Source organism: Cornus florida, unplaced genomic scaffold (assembly GCF_030987335.1).
Source record: "Cornus florida cultivar Cherokee Brave unplaced genomic scaffold, ASM3098733v1 CherokeeBrave_3.0.0_Hap2_Chr07, whole genome shotgun sequence".
NCBI lineage: Eukaryota > Viridiplantae > Streptophyta > Magnoliopsida > Cornales > Cornaceae > Cornus > Cornus florida.
The window spans coordinates 61,370,567-61,380,849 of record NW_026775577.1 but is presented as its reverse complement, the minus strand read 5'-3'; the positions used below and the strand labels follow the sequence as shown (position 1 = coordinate 61,380,849).

At 38.3% G+C, this 10,283-nt stretch overlaps 1 non-coding gene across 1 annotated transcript; it reads left to right on the top strand.

The window, feature by feature from the left end:
• Positions 1–1,719: 1,719 nt before the first annotated feature.
• On the top strand, positions 1,720–1,826 carry LOC132267983 (small nucleolar RNA R71). The gene has a single exon (XR_009469149.1). It is a non-coding gene; the product is annotated as a small nucleolar RNA R71 (small nucleolar RNA).
• Positions 1,827–10,283: the final 8,457 nt, after the last annotated feature.

The window sequence follows — 10,283 nt, the reverse complement described above, 5'->3', positions numbered from 1 at the left end:
GGCGGATTCACTTCCTTAGTTTTCTTTGCTCATCTTTCATCTCTTAAATTCTTGCAAGTTTTTCATTAATGCATATTTCAATTCATAGTATAAGTGACAAACCAACAAAACTCTATATACCCCTCATCATTCTAAAAGTAGTCTAGACTCTTAGGTTGCCATAGACTAGCGCAGTCCCAGTGGTTCGACTTACCCGACCAATAGCCCTATTTTACAATGATTCGTGCTATTGCGAAGGTTGATGTATAGTTGATCAACCGATCAGGTCCTCAAACTTTGGAAGAGTGTTATGTTGCAAAATTGAGCTTACTTGCTCGGTCAAAACCACTTTTCTTGGTGCTTGACTCTTTTTCTTCCGCTTTTAGGTGCACAAGTCCTTCAAGAATTTGGCATAAGCCGGAATTTGCTTGATTGCATCCAATAGTGGAAGATTAACTTTCACTTGCCTAAACATTTCTGTGATTTCATTGGTTTTTGCCTTTTGCTTGTCTTTTGAAATGGATCCTTTTAAGGCATCCGGAAATGGAACCTTTGGTTCAAACACTTATTCAAAATTTTCTTTTGAACTCTCTTCAACACAAGAAGTTTTCAAATCATTTTTCAATAAAACCTTTTCAACATCATTTTTCAAACACGTCTTTTAAAACTTTCTCATTTACAAGATCATGTATATGCAATGAAGGAGGAATGGGATGTGAAGCGGGACGGGTGACAACTTGAGGTTGCACCGGTTCACTCTCTTCATTGGACATTCCAACTTGGTTGTCCACAATCCTACCACTTCGCAAGGTAGTCACCGCATTAACATATTCAATGGTGTAGCCTTCCGATGAGGAATGGGTTTCCACAACACGTTGTTCCTTAGGTGGGGCATTTATAGGCATCTTTCCCTTCTCTCTTGCATTGAGAGTGCTTGTTATTTGCCCTACTTGGCTTTCTAGCTTCGCAATAGATTGAGAGTGAGAATGAAGTAATTGAGTGTTAGCCTCTAAAGTGCCTAAAACATTCAAAACTTTCTCTTCAAAGGCGGGACTTCTAGTATTACCTTGGGAATAAGATTGGTTGGGAAAATGAGAATTAGCAAATTGATTCCCTTGTGATTGATAAGGTCTATAACCTTGGGATCCTTGGTTTTGAAGTGGAGGTGGAATGCACTTCCCTTGAAAACCGCCTTGGGAAGGGTTTGAGCCCTCTCCTTGGTTTTTCCAAGAGAAATTCGGATGATTCCTCCAACTTGGATTATAATGAGTGCCATAAGGATTATTTCCTTGGTTCATAAAAGCCACATTAACTTGCTCATTAGGTTCACTTTGCACTTGTCTGTGAGGACAATGAGAAGTAGAATGAAGAACACTAGAACAAGTCATACATGTTTCATTTGATGCACGATGAGAATGGTTAGGGAAGGAAGATACTTGGTTCGCCGAGTTTTGGTTAATCAAAAATTGATCAAACCATTGAGATAAAGACTTCATTTTGGCGGCTATTTCATTTGAATGGTCGACTTGATGTAAGCCAACACTCTTCCTACCTTGTGAATTTTTACCATTCTTAGATGATAGTGTTCTATGCAAAGAATTTTCACTCATGCTCTCATAGAGACGCCACACGTCATCCTCAAGCCTATCAATGTATGAGCCACCCATGGAAGCGTCAACCATACCCTTATAGTTGTCTGATAAGCTCTCAAAGAAGTACTAAACTAATTGCCATTTGGGCATGTCATGATGTGGACACTTCCTAAGCAATTCATTGAAGCATTCCCATGCCTCATGAAACATTTCTCCATCCCCATGTGAAAATTTACGAATTAAGGTTCTCATGGCATTGGTCTTAGAAACCGGATAGTACTTATTCAAGAACTCTTGTTGCATTTCTGCCCAAGAAGTTATTGAAAAAGGCCTAAGATTGTTAAACCAATACTTTGCCTTATCTTTTAAGGTAAATGGAAAAAGTTTGAGTCTTAAAACCTCTTCCGGCATGTCCGTATATTTTACGGTGGAACATACCTCAAGAAACTCATCCAAATGCTTGTAAGGTTCTTCACTTGGAAGTCCATGATAGTTAGGAAGCATTTGAATGGTTTGTGGCTTAATTTCATAATGATGTGCTCTAAATGGAGGCAATTGGATGCATGTAGGTGCATTATCCTCAATAGGCACATAATGGTCTCTTAAAGCAAAAGGTGGATTAGCTACTTGAGGTGCAACATGAACACCTTGGTTTTGAATTCCTTGATTGTTGATGGGAGGTTGTCGAGCATACATTGGCCTTGGCATTCTATATGGAACTTGGCCTTGTTGTTGTGGTGGTTGGTGAATGAATGGCCTAGGCATACCTAAAGGTACTTGTATGTTCTCATTGTGCACATTGGGATGAAGGATACCTTGTTGGTCTATGTGACCAAGGTCCTCAACATGACTATCATTATGGTCATCCATTGAAAGATTGGCTCTATTTGAACTTCCTCTTCCCCTAAGATTTCTAATGATAGATTCAAGGTGCAAATCAAGAGGGACAAGAGTTGGTCCAATGAACGACGCCCATGCATACACAATGCAAAACACAAAGGAACACAAAGAATGGCAAACACTATGCCTTCACAACAAAGCAATTAGACTTTTTCCACAAACACTTAATTCGTACCCCCATGCTTTAACAACAATGATGCAAGACAATTAAAAATAAGCCTCCATGCGGGCCGACGATTTAACTGAGGGATTGAGTAAAGAAATTCTCACAAAGGTCCTTTAGCACTTCAACTCCAAATTTAAAGCTTAGCTTAGCAAATTTTGAGAATTTTTAGCTTTTTTACTTTCTTTGCTTGCTTGAATTGAATGCTTAATGGCTCCTTTGCTTGCTTCCTCTCCAACAATGCACCTAGTTAAGTAATCAACATAATAAGTAACCAAAAAGAAAAATAAAAATAAAGTAAAGACACGATCAAAAGAGTACTAATCCTAATCAATTCCACAAATCCGACGTTGCCAAATCTAATTAATCAATCCCCGGCAATGGCGCCAAAAATTGGTGATGCGGGTACCGAAACGTGTGCACAAAATAATGCATAACCCTTTGAGTTTGGAAATTAGTGTCAAGTGGGCATCATAGTAAAATTTATAAACCGCTTACACACCTACACTATGTAGTATGAGTGAGAAGGGGTCGTCCCAAGGGATTATGAGCATCGAGCAATGTCGTGGAATCACAATTAGGGCTAGTAGGTCGAGTGATCAAACAATTGGTTGGTTGATTAAAGAGCAACTAAATTAAACTAAGTGATAGCAAAAGAATGCAATTAAGAATAAGTAAGAGAGTGAGAGATCTTGGGGTTTAGAGATCACCACCAAGCAATGCATTTCTATATCATTGACAAGTGATTAATGAGGGCAAATGGTGTGTTGCAATATTAGTGTGTGTGTGTTTGGTTGATTCAACACGTAAGAATGACTAGTTAAGCATGTATTGTCTAAACACCATGTGAAAGGTACAACATATCTAAGCAATGAAGCATATATTATCTAAATAACATGTGAAAGGTACAATAAATCAAAACAAGTCATTAATCCTTTCATTAAGCTCACAATCCAAATACAACACAAGGATAGAGACATATGCTAATTGCATTCAAAAGATTGGATCATCAAACAACAAGCATAGATTGTCCTCCCATTTAACACTACACTACAACTACACTACATCTATTCTACTAGCATGAAAATAAACTAGGGGATAGGCACAATCCATCAAAGCATAAGCATGAACCATCAAGAGAATCACAAGAGCATTCCTTTAAGCACTATATTTTGACAATCTCCAAATCAATAGCATCAATACACATAGACATGCATCAATAACACAAAATCTAGAGACAAGCACATGAACATCTATTCTAGTATACATAAATATATAGATAGAATGAAATGATCAATTGGGAGCATTAAACCACATAAATCATTGAATAAACAAGATCTATATATATCAAAGTGTTAAAACATCAATTACAACACCAATCCCTCAATAATACACAAGATTAAGATATAGAAAGCATGGCTAACTCTAGCCCCAAGAGGATGTCTAGCCACTCATGGTGATGTTACTCCAACCCTCAAAGGCTAATTCCATGGTTGAAATGTGCTCCTTGTTGATGAAGAACTCCAATGGTGTCTCTAGCCTTCTTCTACTCTAAGCTTGCTCTCCAAGAGATGATATGAAAATAATGTTGGCTCCTTTTGTAAAAAGCAATCCTTATCCTTATATAGGTAGGTCAAAATGACACCCAAAATGAGCTGGGGTCGTGCACACAATATTCCCTAATGATTAGATAAAGGACAACTTTCAATGAGGTGGAATTTTAACTTTTTCGCACTGGAGGAAGTTCTATCGATCAAACCTTAGACTTGGATCGATCGAACTGGCTGAGATCTATCGTACTTAGGCTGGATCGATCCAACTGGTTGAGCTTTTTGGAAAAAGACAAATCCGAGATATTTTTGGGAGATAATCATGGGAAAAGGACAAAAGTGGTTGGTGGGTAGTACAGCTGTGGATAGGATCAATCATTTGAATAAGGATAAAAGTGTTCGATCAATTGAAGGATGGTGTTGGATCGATCGAAGTTTCGGAACTTTATTCTTTTAGGTTAAGGCTTGGATCTATCTTGAAGTGCTGAGATCGATTATTGTTCGATCGATTGAACCTTGAACTTGGATCGATCGAACTTTGCTGCTTATCACCTTTGGCTTCATTTGCTTCCTTCTTTCTCCACTTTGCTCCTTTCTTTGTTTAATCCCAGAATTGCTTCAATTAAGCTCTTATTTGGCTGAGTTAGCTTATTTTTGGGATAAGTGCCTGAAAATGGAAATAATACGAAATCAATCTAAAACGGTAAAGTAAGATAGATAAAGGTACTAGAATGCCTAAGCTTAAGGGGTTTAAATACGCACTTTTCAGTGCTCATCAAGCCACAACCAAAACAAGCCCTAGAATTAACCGATGTCTGTGGACACTCTTACTTGTAGTGACCCGACTGATTGCAACGATAACAAATGACACCACTCCAAGCAGACCCTGCTGGCATAGGAGTGGTAGGAGCGGATCGTGCTGACTGCTGCCCCTGAAACTGAGATGAACCACCCCTGTTCCTCTTCCCTGAAGGTCCCTCTGAAAATGACCCTGCATACCTCTTTTGCTTCCACTGCTCCCTTCTTGCATCCTTATCTTTAATATCAGCCTCAAGCATCAAGGCCCTCTCTACTGCCTCAGAATAAACTTTGATAAATTGCGCCGTTATCAACGGCCTCATTCTATCTTTAAGACCGGAAACAAATTTCCGAGTCTTGTCAAATTCATCTCTTACCATTTCTGGAGCAAAGCGAGAAAGTGAAGTGAACTTGTTCTCACACTCCGCCACTGACATATTGCCTTGAATAAGGCCAAGAAACTGGTCTTTTAACTCCCATCTTTTAGAAAGCAGAAAATACTTCTCGTAAAATAGTTCCTTGAACTTATCCCAACTTATCTCTTCCATCTTATGTCGATTCGTAACCTTCTTCCACCAAAGTTTAGCATCCTTAGCAAACTTGTAAGTTGCTAGGATGATCTTCAGGTGATCCTCTGTCACATCCATTGAGGTCAACTGTGTCTCAACTTGATCCATGTAGTCGTCTACTATGATTCGATCCGCACCGACCTCAAACATAATCGGCATCAGCTGAGAAAACCCCTTAATGATCTTGAGATGCTTCTGAGCTGGCATCTCCTCAACTTGAACTGTAGGTTATGGTGCCGACTGCGACTGAGCAGTAATAGTTGCCCTCATGGCATTTTTCAACAAACAATTCAACTCTAGTGCCACAGAACCTTCACCCACTTTTACGGGTGCTTCAACATTACCCCTCCTTGTGAGGACAACTCTCGAGGAAATCAAGTCCCTAAGAAGTGTGTCCTCATCATTTAGCTCCTCTGGATTAGAGCTGGAGCTCTCACCAACATCACCCCTTGTCGGTCTAAGGCCAACTTCCCTGGTTTCCTCACGCCGTGACATCGTGCTAAAGAAACAAAAAAAAATGATTCAATAACGATAACACTAAGGTGTAACCGTGAACAACTCAACATAAATTCAAGCGCCTTTATTTGCATTAGTTGAGTCCAGTTATTGATTCTAATGTATAGTTTAGCTTTATTCATTTATTTTGTCCTTGTTCAGGTCCGTTCCCCTGAAGGTGGTTAAAAGAACGGTGTTAGCAAACTTTTGAAGAACCAAAGCTAGCCCTTGTTGGGGACTGTTGGTTACGTCTAGTTTTTGAAGCCATCATGAGTATGAAATTGATGGCTGAAAGAGTTGAGGCCAAGGAACCCGCGGGCGCCCGCCATGCTACCGCGGGCGCTCGCCAAATTGCCCATCTCACTGCCTACTTTCGCGGGGCCCCGCCGCATATTCGCGGGTGATTTTTAGCTGATCTTTGTCCCCTTATCATTTTTCTGTGGTCCAGCTTCATCTTGGGGAAGTGGAGCTCGGAAATGAGGGGGAAAGAGGAGATTTTTGGTAGATAAGGAGAGGAAGGATTGACTTTCAAAAGAAGGACATTTTTACATCAAGATTTATAGAGAAAGAAAGATTAGAGAGGAGAGTTCTTGGGTGGCTAGGGCTGAGCTCAAAAATGGAAGGAGTCTCCAAGCTTCCTCCTTCCTCTAGTGCATCCATGGGTAACTAAACCTTCATCTAGGGAGGTGATGATGCCCCTCCCTTGTAAGCATGTTCTAATTTAGATTATATTGTGGGATAATAATGTATATTCTTTGGTCATTTCATGATCTAGAGCCCCATAATTGTTGTAATGGATTTTAAATGTCTATAAATGATTATTTTGAGTTATTCATCTGGTCTTAGATGGTTACTTCTCTTAATCATATTGCTTGCACTTCCATAGTGACAATGGAAATGAGATCATGGACTGGTTTTCATGGCATGTTAATAGAGAAATTTGATGGTCCATTGCTTAGGTATTTCCTTTGATGGGTTATGCTTGATTCCTAGTTTCATGTGTTTTATCATTTGATTAAAGGCTTGATGATCTTTTGCTTAAGAGAGTATGCTTGATGCTACAACCTAGTTTAGGTTGTTCAAATGTATAAAATTTTGATGGATCATTCTTGTTTTTTATTTAATGAACTTCTTGATAATTATACGGCAATCATGTGTTGTTATATAATTCTTGACCAATATATATTGTCTATCCCTAATTTAGTCTTTGTCTAGCATGTGTATAGGGTTGAAGGTGGATTCACTTCCCTAGTCCCTTCTTATTTATCTCTACCTCTTTACTTTAGTGTTTTATGCATTTTAATTCTTAATTTTAGTGACAAACGAACAAATCTCTATTTACACCCTTCATCAAACTAAAGGGAATTTAAAAACCTTAGTTACCATAAACTGGCAGTCCCAGTGGTTCGACTTACCCGACCAATAGCCCTATTTTACAATGATTTATGCTATTGCAAAGGTTGATGTATAATTGTTATACCGATCAATTTTTGGCGCCGTTGTCGGGGACTGCAAACGGTTTTGCAACTGAGGTTTTTGGATTACCTTTGGTTTGATTGTGCATATTGTGTTTTGTGAATATTTTCTTATGTTGTTTTGATCATTGTGACATTTTAAGTGTTTATGAGATTCTAGATATTCAAGGCTTGCTGAGGAAAGCTAGCAAATTTGTAAGTCTAGATGACTTCAGGTAAGTTTTCGAAGCTCTAGTTTCAAAGTTGTGAATATCTTAAATGTGTTTAGTTTAGATATAGTTAAGTTGTGAAGCCCTTGTCGAGGCTATTTATTTTTCTTTTCAATTGCAAGCATCGGTCCTTGTCGTGGCCATTTACATTTCGGTCTTGATAATTGAGGAGAAAGGGAATATCGTATGTGGAGTTGATGGTGATGAATTGTTGTCTTGATTGTGCTATGTGTTGTTGATGTTTGGCCATAGGTCACTTTCCTTACCAACTCTTGACTCGCCAGTTGACATAAATTCACTTGAAAGAACTCTTAGAAGAATCCTTAGGGAATCTACTAGCATAAGAGAACTTAAAACTGAATTTAACAAAATGGCTGAAAATGTTGGAGATGTCAGAAATGAAGGAATCCATAATAATAGAGCTGAAATTCCAAACTTGGTTCCTATGACTCTTCGGGACCATTTCATCCCTACCACTTATGCTTCTCCCTCTTGCATAGTGATGCCAAATATTGAGGCCGCTCAATATGAAATCAAATCTAGCACCATCCAAATGCTTCCATCTTTTCATGGCTTTGAAAATAAGGACCCTTATAAGCACCTTGATGAATTCCTTGAAATATGCTCTACCATAAAGCTAAGGGGCTTTCCTGACAATGCTCTCCATTTGCATCTCTTCCCATTCTCCTTAAAAGAAAGGGCAAAATATTGGTTGAACTCTCTTGCTGCAAATTCCATGTGATACCCCTCGGATCCGAGACACGGGTTGATCAGGCCCAGGCCCAAACCCGAGGGATATCGAATAATTAAAGTATTTTAAATCGAACACATAATATAAAATTAAGAATTTAAATAAGGAAACGAACAGAAATATAAAATCCTTCAGCCATGAATAATATTAATTCAATCCTCCAAATCCTTAAAGGTTACAACTTGGGAATCCAACTAGTGGACCCCTAAAGAAAATCTCAACTAAAATTGTAACTGGAAAATAAACCAAGTCTAAAACATGGAATGAAATCCTACATCGTCAATAGAATGAATGAGAGTCTCTGCTTAACATGATCAAGTCTGAGACTGGAACCGTCTGATACCTGTAAAAATAATAGAAGAGTGGGTTAAGCCCACGAGTAAGTTCTAATCTAACTACAATCCATACAGTGACCTGATACGTAGATACACAGTAGATACCTCACAATAACTATCTAGTCCATACATAAATATATCCACACTAAGGGACATTCACTGGTCTGTAATAAGGGCCTCAACCTGAATAGAAGGCAACATGCAAAAACGCACCCAAAGGTGGGCATGAGTACCTAGACCTAACAAGGTACACCTCAACCTATTATAACTAGCTACGCATCCATTGCATATACTCACCCTAGCCAACGAGTTTGAGACTCAAGCTCATCTCGTGGTACCATAAACATATATATAAAGTCCGTCCAAAACCAGGGTATGTAGTTCAATTATTTATCGAACTGACATACAATAACAAATTAGTTAGTTACTCAACTTATTCAGTTGATATGACTTAACCATCATCCATTAATCCAGGAAGCCACTTAACTTAGTTGCAGTTGATTTGACTTAATTCTAATTAGGATTCAATATATTTTCAATCCTTTCCTTTAATCCATTAGGTTAGGTTTAGGCATTTTGAGCTAAACCATCCCTAGTATGTCACCGTCCCATACCGGTGCATACAATCCTCCATATCCTTGTAAATTATATCATATACATAACAGTCTAGTAATTTACAATCCAAAACTAATATCCAAATAATTGCAGAAAGAAGATTAACAATCTAGCAATTAAAATCCAGTATTAATCCATGTAATTGCATCAAAGAATTTAATATTCTAACAATTAGCATCCAAAACATGCATAGTTTAAATTTAATATAACCATGACCCTATCATCTATTTAAAATAAGTTCTATAATAATATTATAGTCCAATAAATTGCTAACTTAATTTAAACAATTTGGTTCCTTCCATTCGGTAACAGCGTACTAAGTTGTATACTTATCTTCTGTTTTATCTTTTAGCACAGAGCCACACACTATGCCACAAGTCCAATTTATTAATTAAAAGACTTCACTGTGCATTTAAAATAAATTTAGAATCATTTTATAGCACCCTAAACTATCAGGTTAAAATTAGTCAGTAATCTCTTTCCAGCCATTAACCGCACGCAAAGTTGTCAAATAGCGTACTGTTAATTCTATTAAAACTAAGGGTTAAATTTATGCAATTCAAGACCTTAGTTACATGTTAAACTAATTATTTAAAAACCCATTAAATTTCTAAAAATGTTCAAGAACCCCAAGTGCCCAAATAGTAACTGAAAAGTCACTGTACGCATAAAATAATGAAAGAGCCTGCTCTAGAAAAATTGAGCAGGCTTAATGCAGCATAGAGCTAGCTCTAAACCTCCTTGGAGCTGGCTCTAGCAGGTGGGAGCCAGCTCTTGACATTCCAGAGCTGGCTCTCTCTCCCCCCCCTGTGAGCTATCTCCCTGTTCCAGCTTCGTTTGCTCCGTTTCTAA